The 14,183-nt window shown below is 42.8% G+C and overlaps 1 long non-coding RNA gene across 1 annotated transcript; it reads left to right on the forward strand.

Annotated features, from left to right (window-relative positions):
* The first annotated feature begins 355 nt into the window (after positions 1–355).
* Positions 356–13,969, forward strand: LOC117367616. Its single transcript, XR_004540809.1, has 3 exons — positions 356–507; positions 12,006–12,144; positions 13,872–13,969. It is a non-coding gene; the product is annotated as an uncharacterized LOC117367616 (long non-coding RNA).
* The last annotated feature ends 214 nt before the right edge of the window (positions 13,970–14,183 follow it).

The following is a 14,183-nucleotide window of genomic DNA, read 5'->3' on the forward strand; positions in this document are numbered from 1 at the left end:
TATCAAGTGTGAATGGTATGTTTTGAAATATATCTCCCTTCCAAGTGAAAAGCATAGTTTTTGTTTTTTGGGTGTTCAAGGCCAGTTTGTTATTGTTTAACCAGTTTTTCATTTTTTCATTTATCAGCGCTGATTGGCTTGCTAAATAAGTTGCATGTGTAAATCAGCAATGCGCACAGACTTGGGCGTGCATCCTTAGTCGCACTATAGAGAATCAGGTCCTAATTGCATGTTAGCACTTAATATGGTTTATTAAAAGGGCCTTTAATTTCTTGATGCTGTTTTGCTTGAAGATATGAGCATGACGACTTTCCTCCCCCCACATCCCCAGTGGAGCTGATAATTTTGACCACATCAACCACTTGTGCCTGGCATGAGGTATCTTGTGCAGGAGATCACATCTTAAGCCAATAGGAGGAATAGAATATAGCATGAAGCTGCAAAATTGTCCTAAGAAGAAAAACAGAGACAGCCTCTCTCCCACATCGGCCCCCCACATTTTCAAGGGTAAGTCATATTTCTCCTTGATACTTGATGTTTTCTTTTTATGGTTGCTGCTGTTTGACTGTATTTCTATTGTATTGGCTTGTCTCTCCGGTTGACTCCTTAATAAAAATGATTTAAAAAAATAAAAAATAAGCCAATAGGAGGAATTTTTTTTTTTACTCAGAGAATAATTAAGCTCTGGAACGCATTGCCAGAGGTTGTGGTAAGAGCGGATAGCGTAGCTGGTTTTAAGAAATGTTTGGACAAATTCCAGGAGGAAAACTCCATAGTCTGTTATTAAGGCATAGGGGAAACCACTGCTTGCCCTGGATCGGTAGCATGGAATGTTGCTACTCTTTGGGGTTCTAGAATCTTGATACTCTCTGGGATTCTGTAATCTTGGTATTCTTTGAGATTCTGCCTGGAATCTTGATACTCTTTGGCATTCTAGAATCTTGTTACTCTCTGGGTTTCTGTAATCTTGGTATTCTTTGAGATTCTGCCTGGAATCTTGATACTCTTTGGCATTCTAGAATCTTGTTACTCTCTGGGATTCTGGAATGTTGCTACTCTTTGGGGTTCTAGAATCTTGATACTCTCTGGGATTCTGTAATCTTGGTATTCTTTGAGATTCTGCCTGGAATCTTGATACTCTTTGGCATTCTAGAATCTTGTTACTCTCTGGGTTTCTGTAATCTTGGTATTCTTTGAGATTCTGCCTGGAATCTTGATACTCTTTGGCATTCTAGAATCTTGTTACTCTCTGGGTTTCTGTAATCTTGGTATTCTTTGAGATTCTGCCTGGAATCTTGATACTCTTTGGCATTCTAGAATCTTGTTACTCTCTGGGATTCTGGAATGTTGCTACTCTTTGGGGTTCTAGAATCTTGATACTCTCTGGGATTCTGTAATCTTGGTATTCTTTGAGATTCTGCCTGGAATCTTGATACTCTTTGGCATTCTAGAATCTTGTTACTCTCTGGGATTCTGTAATCTTGGTATTCTTTGAGATTCTGCCTGGAATCTTGATACTCTTTGGCATTCTAGAATCTAGTTACTCTCTGGGATTCTGGAATGTTGCCACTCTGGATTTTGGCCAAGTACTAGGGACCTGGATTGGCCACCGTGAGAACGGGCTACTGAGCTTGATGGACCATTGGTCTGACCCAGTTAGGCTATTCTTATATTCATGAGTATACTGCCAAGCAGGCAGGAAGGGACCACTACTGCATGTCGAAGCTGCTGTCTTGGAGCATGTACCATGAGCAGCAGCTGTGCATTTTTCCCACACCGGCATAGCAATTTTTCAACACATTCCCCTCTCATTGTAATGAGCACATCCAGAATAAAAATGTGTCGAGCTGCTTTGCTTTGCAAACCGCATGCCAAATTCCACACGTTCATTTTTTAACAGAATTACTACGATGTCACAAAGATTTAATATCACTGGCTATCAAAGCGAATTGCTACTTTGGTTAATACAATAGTTAATGGAAGTGAAAAGTAAATTCCTCTAATTGGCGAGGCAGCTAGAATTTGACTCACATTAAAGCAGATGTGCTTTCAAACGCTCTCATAACAAGCAAATGTAAAATCATTAGCTATCACTCGAAACCAGAAAAGCCTAATATGGCACCACAGCTGAAGGAACAGAAGTAAGACCCAGCCCCGGACTCTCTCTGTGTGCAATCGCTGCCCTTTTTAAATTAACAGAAATAAGCTATTTTCAAGTCAAGGTTTAATGTGAGCAGGTGCAAAGTGATTCATATGGGAAAGAGGAACCTGAACTATAGCTATGTGATGCTGGGTTCTCTGTTTGGAGTCACCGCCCAGGAAAAGGATCTAGGTGTCATGGCTGAGGATACGTTGAAACCCTCAGCTCAATGTGCAGCGGCTGCTAAGAAAGTGAATAGAATGTTAGGAATTATCAGGGAAGGAACGGAAAACAAAGATGAAAATGTTATAATGCCCTTATATCGCTCTATGATACGACCACAACTGCCTCTTTTACTCTGCGCTAATGGCCCCGAAGCCCATAGAGAATTAAAGGGCTTCAGGGCTGTTTCTGCACGGCAGCCACTAGCGCAGCTTTGTAAAAGAGGCTGTATGTGCTGTTCTGGTCGCCATATCTCATAAAAGATGCAGTGGAATTAAAAAAAAGGTACAGAGAAGGGTGACAAAAATGATAAAAGGGATGGGTCGACTTCCCTATGTGGAGAGGCTAAAGCGGCTGAGACAGCTCAGGGCTGATATGATAGAGGTCTATAAAATAATGAATGGGGTGGAAAGGGTAGACGTGAATCGCTTGTTCACGCTTTCCAAAAATACTAGGACAAGGGGACATGCAATGAAGCTACTAAGTAGTAGATTTAAAACAAACCGGAGAAAATATTTCTTCACACAACATGTAATTAAACTCTGGAATTCGTTGCTAGAGAATGTGGTGAAATCAGTTAGTTTAGCAGGGTTTTAAAAAGGCTTGGATAATTTCCTAAAAGAGAAGACCATTGCCCATTCCTGAGATCGCTTGGGGAAAAGTACTGCTTATTCCTAGGATAAGCGGAATAAAATCTGTTTTACTGCTTGGGATCTAGCTAGGGACTTGGGACCTGGGTTGGCCACTGTTGGAAACAGGATACTGGGCTTGATGTATCTTTGATCTGTTCCAGTTCGGCAATTCTTATGTAACCAAGTATAGGACAATCAAGCCATTGTGGCATCACTGATGAGGCTGGCTCTTAGGCATTGGTGGAATGAGGCATTATGACATCACAATCTCAGCTCTGGAATGTTGCTACTCTTTGGGTTTCTGTCAGGTACTTGGGACCTGGGTTGGCCACTGTTGGAAACAAGATACTGGGCTTGATGGACCTTCAGTCTGTCCCTGTTTGGAAATTCTTATTTTCTTAAGTGAGCCAAGTATAGGGCAATCAAGCCATTGTGACATCACTGATGAGGTTGGCTCTTATTGGTGAAATGAGGCATTATGAGATCACAAGTCTCAGCTCTGGAATGTCGCTGCTCTTTGGGTTTCTGTCAGGTACTTGGGTTGGCCACTGTTGGAACAGGATACTGGGCTTGATGTACCATTGGTCTGTCTCAGTGTGGCATTTCTTATGTTATTCAGTGAGCCAAGTATAGAACAATGAAGCCATTGTGACATCACTGATGAGTTTGGCTCAGGCATTGGTGGAACGAGGCATTATAACATCACAATCTCAGCTCTGGAATGTTGCTACTCTTTGGGTTTCTGCCTGGTACTTGGGTTGGCCAATGTTGAAAACAGGATACTGGGCTTGATGGACCTTCACTCTGTCCTAGTATGGCAATTCTTCTGTTCTTTTGACATTCCCACACTAGACACTTCTCATTTTGGTTAATAAAATGGTAATAAAATGCTAGTTAGCAAGTTCTCATCTTTCATAATATTCTCTGTTTTTATGTGAGCAACTATAACCGTGAACCAAAAACACTTTAAAAAGACACACACAGAAAATCTGATAAGCCAATCCAATCTACCTATTTTCCTTATCTATTTGAGCTCCTGTTTTACCAATGCATTTCCTTTATTTAGCACCCTGTACAGTTTTTCGATATCTTCCTGATTTAAAATACTAGATTTGCCATCATCTCCTTAGAGAAGCTATTTTTAATGACTTAACCACCTGTTCTGTGAAGACATAATTCACTCAGCAATCGATATTCAAAATAATTTAATTGGCCAGAAACACAAATTGCTCTTAGTCAGAACTAACTGGTCACAAGCGGGTCTTATTCAGTGACTCTTAAACGGTTAGGCCCTGATTCTGTAAGCGGTGCCTGCCTTCAAAACAGGCGCCTGCCGGGTGTCAATCACCCGAATCGCGGCTCCCTAGGACCTTAGGTGACGATAATGCAGGCCAGGGTTTTTCAGGCCTACATTTCTAGCATCCAGGGTCCTCCTGAATTGTGGTCAGCAGCGCATAGTGATACCAAACTCCGGCATTTCCCCTAACCACACCCACTTCCCAATTCTTATGATATTTTCCTTTTTCTTTAAATTTTTTGCACCCCGTGTCGAGCTCTATCTTTATAGAGTAGATGCGGTATAAGCTTAAGGTTTAGTTTAGTTTAGTCTGGAGAGGTTTTAAAGTTGTAAAGTGCCATGACGTCATCCACCAGCTGGCGATCAAAATCCAAAGGTTCCCAATCCCAAGCGTGTCACACTTTTGGACTTTGATCGCCAGCTGGTGGATGACATCATGGCACTTTACAACTATAAAACCTCTCCAGACTAAACTAAACTAAACCTTAAGCTTATACCGCATCTACTCTATAAAGATAGAGCTCGACACGGAGTGCAAAAAATTTAAAGAAAAAGGAAAATATCATAAGAATTAGTAATTATATGGAGAGCAGCGAGATTTACATTTTTGAAAATAGCCACATTTTCAGATGTTTTCAAAATAATTGGAAAGAGCCCACAGTACGCAGCTAGACAGGAAGATTATTCCAAAGCTAAGTAATTTTGAAATAAAGAGCTTTCCCTAGTTTTCCTTTTAACCAGTCCATTGAGGAGATAGGGAGGGTTTCTGCTATGATGTAAATGATAAACACCTTCAATCTAGCCCACCAGTGGCATCATATGGTGTGTTTTTCTCACTGAGCACAATTAATATTATTTAGGGCTCCTTTTACTATCCACTATCCTTTAACTCCTCGCGTCCTGACTCCACCAGACCCGCCCAAAGATATAAACTATCCTTCCCCTCTCTACGCGGTATTCTCTATTCAGGTAAACTGGGAAAATCTCTTCTCTTCAAAATCACAGGTCTCTGGAACGACCTTACTATGCCGCTGCGGAACCTTACTATGCCGCTGCGGAACCTTACTATCCCGCTGCGGAACCTTACTATGCCGCTGCGGAACCTTACTATGCCGCTGCGGAACCTTACTTTGCCGCTGCGGAACCTTACTATCCCGCTGCGGAACCTTACTATCCCGCTGCGGAACCTGGGCTCTCTCCAACTATTCCGCAAGCAACTGAAAACTTGGCTCTTCTCTAACATGTAATTCTATTTTCCCCCTTACTCTTCCATTCTATATATAAGCTCATGTAAACCTTTTCCTTTCTCTTCTTATATTTTTAAGTTCTTGTAAACCGTGCCGAGCTCCACTTCCGTGGAGAGGATGCAGTATATAAACTTAAGGCCTAGTTTAGTTTAGTTTAGTTTTACTAAGCTGAGCTAGGGCATTAACGCACGGAATAAAACGTGCTACATTACTGCGAGCACTAGACCTTAATACCAGCATTGAGCTGGCGTTAGTTCTAGCCACGTAGCACGAGGTGTAGCATGCGGTAATATCCTGCGTGCGCTAAATACGCTAGCGCACCTTAGTAAAAGGAGCCTTAAGTTCATACATGGAGTTCTCTCGATGTGCAACCCTAATAATATCACAAGATAAGCTGACATTGTACCCTAAAAACTCAGCTGCTTCTTCCGACAGCTAGCTCCTGCAGTTTGTCCACGGATTGCCGCATTCCCAATAGCGCACCTCTCAGTCCTTTGTTGCACCGGTGAGGATGTTCGGGCCGGTGAGGAAATCACCCCAAACGACCTCTTTTCTCGTGGTATGAAGCAAACCGAAACAAATGGCACTGCAAGAAGAGAGACATAAATCTCACCATTGTATATGGATATGCTGTCTCATTCCGGATTTCTTTTATTTCAGTTATTAGAGTATTTCAGAACTGGTTTTTTTTTTTTGTCAGTTTTAATTGTTTTCATTAATATCTAGTTCACTCTGAAAATCACAGCTCTAAAAAAAGTTTTTAAAAATTTTTTAAATTTTTAAATTTTTTTTACATTTTTTAGAGCTCTGATTTTGAGAGTGAGCTTTATGGTATTATCACAGATTTAAAAACATTATCTCCCTATAAGTTTGAGCATTAATATCTAGTGACATTTAATTGATAAGGGATCGTGCAATGTGCTGCCTAGAAATCTCAAAAACGTTCTACCAATCTTATTAACAATATTCAGGAATTAATACCTGATAAGCAGATGCTGTCCCACATGTCTGATTCATCTATCACTTGTTCCTTCCTATTGGTTTTCCTTAATAGAAATGGTAAATTAATATATGTCAGAACAAATTGCAGATAGAAAAAGAAGCGTCTAAGAGCCCTGTTAGGAAAAAAATATATATATAACCCCTCTGGCTCTTCAGTGTCAAAGTACCTTATTTGTCATTTTAATATGGGAATTCAAAATTCTCCAAAACAATGATTGAATAAAGTTTGCTACGCAAACAGCACTGAAGTCATGGCCCCAGGAAAGCAGAACTGGCTGCCAAGTACTGGATGAGCGAGGTTAACCAGGTGACATTTGAAACAGATGCCTACGTTCGAATTCACTGCAGATTCAGCGTTGAGTGGCAAGTTGGCTGCACATAATTCCCGGCGCTCAAAGGCATTATGGGACTGATTCTCGAAAGGGCCGCCTTAAGCCCCTCCTTTCATAAAACTGCAGAAGCAATTTTTAGCACAGGCTGGCACGCTGATGGCTCTGCGCTGCTCCCGACGCTCATAAGCACCGCGCCATCACCAAGACGGTCCCCGGGGCCGAATGCTCCCCCGCTTCCCCCGTCCTTACTACGCCAGTTCACCAGATGATTTTAGAGGTGCCTAGTTGGCCCTGTCAAATACCTATATGTTCCAATTGCTTGGAAAATTATTTCTTTAGGGATCAGTTCTACAACTGGGCATCTCCATGTAGGTGCCCCTAGGATGCACCACAGGACGGTATCTGGGTGCCCCGATTCCCTTCTAGGGTAGAGTAGGGTAGGCTAGAGTAACCCAGAATCACAGAAACTAAGAAATATGAAGGCAGATAAGACCGTATAGTTTCTCCATCCATACCATCCCTTCCTCTCCCTTAGAGATCCTATGTACTTGTCTCAAGTTGGTTTATTTTAATTCAGATACACTTTTTGTCTCCACCACGTCTACCGGGAGGATGTTCCACGCATTCATCACCCTTTCTGTGAAAAAGTATTTCCTTAGATTTCTCCTGAGCCTATCACCTCAGAACTTCATCCTATTCCCTCTCATTCCAGAGCTTCCTTTCAAATGAAAGAGACTCGACTCATGCGCATTTACATTACTCAGGTATTTAAACATCTCTATCATATCTCCCCTGTCCTGCCTTTCCTCCAAAGTCTACAGATTGAGATCTTTAAGTCTGTCCCCATACGCCTTATGACGAAGACCACACACCATTTTAGTAGCCTTCCTCTGGACCGACCCCATCCTTTTGATATCTTTTTTAAGGTGTGGCCTCCAGAATTGTACATGAGGTCTCACCAGAGCATCAATACCTCCTTCTTCACATTTACACACCTGCAATTACAGCAGCCATAAACTTGGTATAACTTCAGGTGTTACGTGCAGCGGGGATAGGGTTACCATTTTTCGGGCCACAAAAATCCGGACACATGGCCCCGCCCTGATCTGCCTCTGGCCCTGCCCTGACCCCTCCCAGTTCAGCCTCCAGCCCCGCCCCACAAACCTCCTCCTCTCTTCCCCGACAAGCTCCGGCCTCATCTGGAGGGCCCGGAGCATGCACGGAGCTGTATGACATGCTCGGATGCCATCCAGATGTGACCGGAGCTTAACAGGGCTTTCCAAAACCCAGACCAACTAGACGCCAAAAATGTAGGCCTTGTCCTTGTCTAATTCTATGCGTGGCACCTATCGGTGATTGACACATGGCAGGTGCCCATTTGCTATGTGCCACATATAGAACAAGCCTCTTAGTGCCACACTAATTGGTGCCTAACCTTAGGTGCCAATCGTAGAATCGGGCCCCTAGGGTTCTATACAGAATGGGCTAAAGTGAAATATGAAACAAAATGAGAAAAGAACAAATTGCATGAAAAGAATGATGACGTGTCATGAAAACAATTGTAAATCAGTAGACATTTCAGCTCCTGATCCACACAGCACCTGAAGGTATGTTTTGTTTGTGCCAAAGCCATGGTTAGAAACCCTACTGTTGTTTTCTTGGAAGCCATCTTGCAGTGAATGCTTGTGGTGGTGTTATTTGAGGAGGAGTGGCAAATGAGCCCTGGGGTGGGGGGGGGATTATCTTGGAGGTTCTCAGTGTGTTATTCTCCTGAAAGTTAGTTATTATGAGAGATCTCTCGATGAACAACGCCCACTATCCCCAAATTGAAGTCTGTTTAGAATGGAGCCCAGCCAAAATGATGCAATGCTACTTCTTTGTAAACAGGTTTCTTTAATTAGAGTCTCTTTCATTTACATACATGCTTTTCTTTATGCAGTTCTGAACCTGGTTCTGAACTGCATAAGAGCATAAGACTAGCCTTACTGGGTCAGACCAATGGTCCATCAAGCCCGTTCTCACGGTGGCCAATCCAGGTCACAAGTACCTGGCCAAAACCCAAAGAGTAGCAACGTTCCACAATCCCAAAGAGTAACAAAAGATTCTAGAAACCCAAAAAGTATCAAGATTTCAAGAATAGCAAGAACTCTGGAACCCCAAAAGTAGCAACATTCTGTGCTACCAATCCAGGGCAAGCAGAGGCTTCCGCCATGTCTTAATAACAGACTACGGACTTTTCCTCCAGCACATATTGGAGGCCATTTTAGAAGGGTTGGGAGACATTTTACTTGCGCAAAAGCTAGTCCATGTAAGTAGCCATTTTAGAAAAACAAACAAACCTACATTCTTCTTCTCATGACTTCCAAGGTATTCATACAATTTTTATGACAGATGGAAGTATAAAAATACGAGGACATCAAAATGGAAGAACGTTGACTGCCTGGAGTAACAATACCGAAGGCCACCAATTATAATAGTGTTATTTTCCAAAATGTACTGTATGTACAATATATTATTTCAGTATGGAGACATAGAATGTTCTAGAATGTTGTCCGATTAAGACCTGAGCTTCAGTGTCTCCCTCTTTTGGTTTTTTTTAATTTTTAGTTTTATTTTGCTGGTTGTAACTTTATTTTGTTTTTTTCATCTACTTGATTTATAGTTTTATGTTGTTCTGTTCATTTTACTTTTAATTTTACCCTGGGCGAGTCAGAAAATCACTAACATCTTTGAATGTAGGAGTTTGGGAGATATAGAACCTAAAGGCCTTGAATGGTTAATCTTTAGCCGAGGCCTTTCCTACCTGCTTTTGGTGACAGCTGAGGATTGTATATTTAATTTATTTTAATTTTTTTTTTCATTATTTGAATTGTACCTTTCCCTCACAATTCTTGGAATTTTGTTAAATCTTTTCTATTTTAATAATTGTTTACTCAGGTACTTTAGCTAGATTTTGAGCCTTCAGGATGCGTGTTTTTGTCGTGTGCGCAATTGTCTCGTGCTCATTTATCGTGCACGTGAATGTCTCGTGCGCGATTGTCTGCGGCCAAATGACTGCGCGCATTTGTCTTGCACGCATTTGACTTGCTACCTGTATTTTATTGTGAAACCACTTAGATCTGTAATATGCTTAAACAGTATATCAAATGTTAATAAAACATAAATAAGAGTTAAACATGTAAACTGGACTCTAAGTCAGTGGTTCCCAACCCTGTCCTGGAGGAACACCAGGCCAATTGGGTTTTCAGGCTAGCCCTAATGAATATGCATGAAGCAAATTTGCATGCCTATCACTTCCATCATATGCAAATCTCTCTCATGCATATTCATTAGGGCTAGCCTGAAAACCCGATTGGCCTGGTGTTCCTCCAGGACAGGGTTGGGAATCACTGATCTAAGTTATCATTGTCTCTACAACATTTAAGACTCCTGATGCAGGCCGGTGTGGTCGAAACGTGTGCATGTGAGTCATTGAAGTGAATAAAAGAGAGCTGTGAAACATAGAAAGCTCACCTGTCTTGATGGGACATCTCCACTGTTTGGTGGAGTCTGTCCCCACTGCCATGTGAAAGGCCTGGGTTCAAGTTCCAGGTTATACTTCTGCGAAAGCACCATGTGGTAAAATGGCTTTTATGGCAGCACTGAGCCTCTTCTGTAGGGTTACCAGATTTTCCAGAATGAAAATCCTGATCCATTGGCCAACCCATGGCGATCCTCTGCAGGCTGCTTTAATGTGAGATCAGGAAACCGGGATGGAGGGAGGGAAGGTAACAGAGGGCCAAATCTCGGGCCTGAGCTTGATACCCCTGCTCTAGGCCTCGTATTCAGTCAGCAACGATCAGCGACTGAAAACTTAAAGAAGCGGAAAGACTAGGGTTACCATATTTAAAGATGGGAAAACCCAGACGCATGGCCCTGCCCCATTCTGCCTCCAGCCCCGCCCCCCAAAAGCCTTGTCTCTTTTTTTTGGCGACATCCAGGCCGAGTTTTGGAAAGTCCATCTGGGACTTGAAAAAGAGGACATGTCCAAGTAACCCTAGGAAAGACGGCTTCAAGAATGTAAAATAAATATTTAATTTCTACCATCTGGCATGTCATTGCAAATTTATTTACAAATGTTTCTAAATGTATTTCTGTATACAAGAGCTGAGGATGGCCAGCAACACTTTGCACTCTACCAAACTTTCACCCACTGCTCTGGGAGGTCTTGATAGAGCTGAACAGTGACTAGCTTTCAAGAGTTAAACGTCCTTCACCAGCTCAGCAGAAAACCTTGAGCTTAATTTCCATGCATGTAAGTGGACTAACCTGGCAGCCCATGCTACTTTATTTAAGTTGTGAAAATGCAGTAGAGTGGATCACCGACCGCCAGCATACAGAGCTCGGAGACTTCCAGATGTGTGAATAGATGTGCCTTCCAAGTACAAATCCCACATGTAGCCCCAAACCACATGGAAAGGCACATTATGTCTGGGGGTGGACAGCGTCTCTGTCATTTCCTGCCTTATATTATAGAGATGAAGGTTTCTGTGCCACAGGCGAGGTTGAACAGCAGCTAATCTGCATGAAAGGGGCAGCATGAGGCAGATAACTTGTTAGAACAAGAATTCTGGCCTTACGAGGTCAGACCAATGGCCCATCAAGCTGCCCATTCTCACGGTGGCCAATCCAGGTCCCTAGTACCTGGCCAAAACCCAAGGAGTAGCAATATTCTTCTTTCTGCAATCAATAACAGTTTTTGGCATAAGTTGCCTTCCTAGAATATACTAGAAGGGCAGCGGTTTCTTTCTATACCTTTGATCCGAAGAAGAAGGATTACCTTCGAAAGCTAATCGAACCATGCTCTAGTTAGTCCAATAAAAAATGTATCACTTGAATTCTTTTTGTTTTGTTCTGTTCCTTTTCATTTCTACATACTCGTATTATCTTTAAGGGTGAACTAACAAGGCTGTCCCCCACCATTTCTTTCTATACCTAAGTGTTCTCTTTTCAGATAATTGGCCCTCCACTTGCACAGTGAATTATGGGTTGTTTGCAACCTTCTACACACTATCTCGTCGTTGTGTTGGGTGGGTATTAAAGACCACTGATGTTCTCTGCTCCATTCCCCTTTGCCCAAAATTATTTCCCAAGGCTTCCCGATTTGACTGTGTGCCTGCAGAAATTTTACCTAGATGAAGGATTTATGCTTGTTCGTGTAAATCACAACTTCTCCTGTGCTCCATCCAACCTCCGCTCCGGAACACACCTACTGCAGTTGCATCCAAATATTGTGAGTACTTGAACTGTGCATACTTTTAGGTATGAGAAAATTTAATTAGAAGTGCCTAAATCAGGATTTTAAGTGTGAAAAAGACATAAAATGAAGCAGGAAAAAGTGTATGATAGAAGGGGTTAAATTATCCTCTAGAGCAGTGGTTCCCAACCCTGTCCTGGAGGAACACCAGGCCAATCGGGTTTTCAGGCTAGCCCTAATGAATATGCATGAAGCAAATTTGCATGCCTATCACTTCCATCATATGCAAATCTCTCTCATGCATATTCATTAGGGCAGTGATTCCCAACCCTGTCCTGGAGGAACACCAGGCCAATCGGGTTTTCAGGCTAGCCCTAATGAATATGCATGAAGCAAATTTGCATGCCTATCACTTCCATCATATGCAAATCTCTCTCATGCATATTCATTAGGGCAGTGATTCCCAACCCTGTCCTGGAGGAACACCAGGCCAATCGGGTTTTCAGGCTAGCCCTAATGAATATGCATGAAGCAAATTTGCATGCCTATCACTTCCATCCTATGCAAATCTCTCTCATGCATATTCATTAGGGCTAGCCTGAAAACCCGATTGGCCTGGTGTTCCTCCAGGACAGGGTTGGGAATCACTGCTCTAGAGCAGTGGTCTCAAACTCACAGCCCATGGGCCGCATGCGGCCCGCCAGGTACTATTTTGAGGCCCTCGGTATGTTATCACTGTTCTGGAACGTTGCCCGCCTCACTGCTGTAACCTCACGCAAGCGCTTTCCTGCGTCTGTATGCGATTGTGAGGTGGGAGTGGAGAGGAGAATCGCGTACAGACGCAGGAAAGCGCTTACGTGAGGTTACAGCAGTGAGGCGGGCAACGTTCCAGAACATAAGGTAACCATTGGAGGCAGTGCAGCTTGTGTTTATGTAATCTCGTGAACTCTCACGAAATTCAGCACCTCTCCTGACGGTGAGTGCTTGATGTAAGATGGAGGTTGTGTCCGGTGCTGGAGGAGGTGAGAGCCGAAGGCGGTTGCGGCCGCGACCACCGGACACTTAAGGCACAAATTCTCCAGTCACAAGTCGGATATTGATTCTCCCCTAGAGGACTGCACCAAAATCTTCTCTCTTGCAGTTGATACTTTAGAACGGGGGTAGGGAACTCCAGTCCCCGAGAGCCGTATTCCAATTGGGTTTTCAGGATTTCCCCAATGAATATGCATGAGATCTATTTGCATGCACTGCTTTCAATGCATATTCATTGGGGAAATCCTGAAAACCCGACTGGAGGACCGGAGTTCCCTATCCCTGCTTTAGAATCTAAATCACAATTTTGCATGAGGTAAAACTCTTTATAGTTTATAAATCTTTTCTTAATTGCTTCTGATCATTTCAGCTATGCACAGCTGAGAGCAGTGCAACATACAGAAAATGAAAAACTATCTAAACTTCACTTTCTGCATGTTGCACTGCTTTCAGCTGTGTATAGCTGAAATGATCAGAAGCAATTAAGGAAAGATTTATAAACTATAACGAATTTTACTTCATGCAACGTTGTCATTTCTTTAATAAGACATTAACTATTTTTTTCTGCGGCCCTCCAAGTACCGAGAAATCCAAAATGTGGCCCTGCAAAGGGTTTGAGTCCGCCGGGCTAGAGTAAATGCTCACATCCAACAGTAGGCAATAAGGTGTGTAAATGATAGAATTTCATAACCTGCATATATTACTGCCTGACCTGCCTATGTCCAACCCAGGTCCATGCTCCCTTGAAGTTGCATACCCAGAGAGTGGTAGAAAACTGGAACGCTCTTCCGGAGTCTGTTATGGGGGGAAACACCCTCCAGGGATTCAAATAGGGGGAAACACCCTCCAGGGATTCAAGACAAAGTTGGACAAGTTCCTGCTCAACTGGAACGTACGCAGGTGAGGCTGGACTCATTTAGAGCACTGGCCTTTGACCTAAGGGCCGCCGCGGGAGCGGGCTGCTGGGCGCGATGGACCACTGGTCTGACCCAGCAGCAGAAATTCTTATGTTCTTATGTTCTCTAGAATTTGAGCGCATAACT

The sequence above is a fragment of the Geotrypetes seraphini genome, chromosome 10 (assembly GCF_902459505.1).
Source record: "Geotrypetes seraphini chromosome 10, aGeoSer1.1, whole genome shotgun sequence".
NCBI classification, from domain to species: domain Eukaryota; kingdom Metazoa; phylum Chordata; class Amphibia; order Gymnophiona; family Dermophiidae; genus Geotrypetes; species Geotrypetes seraphini.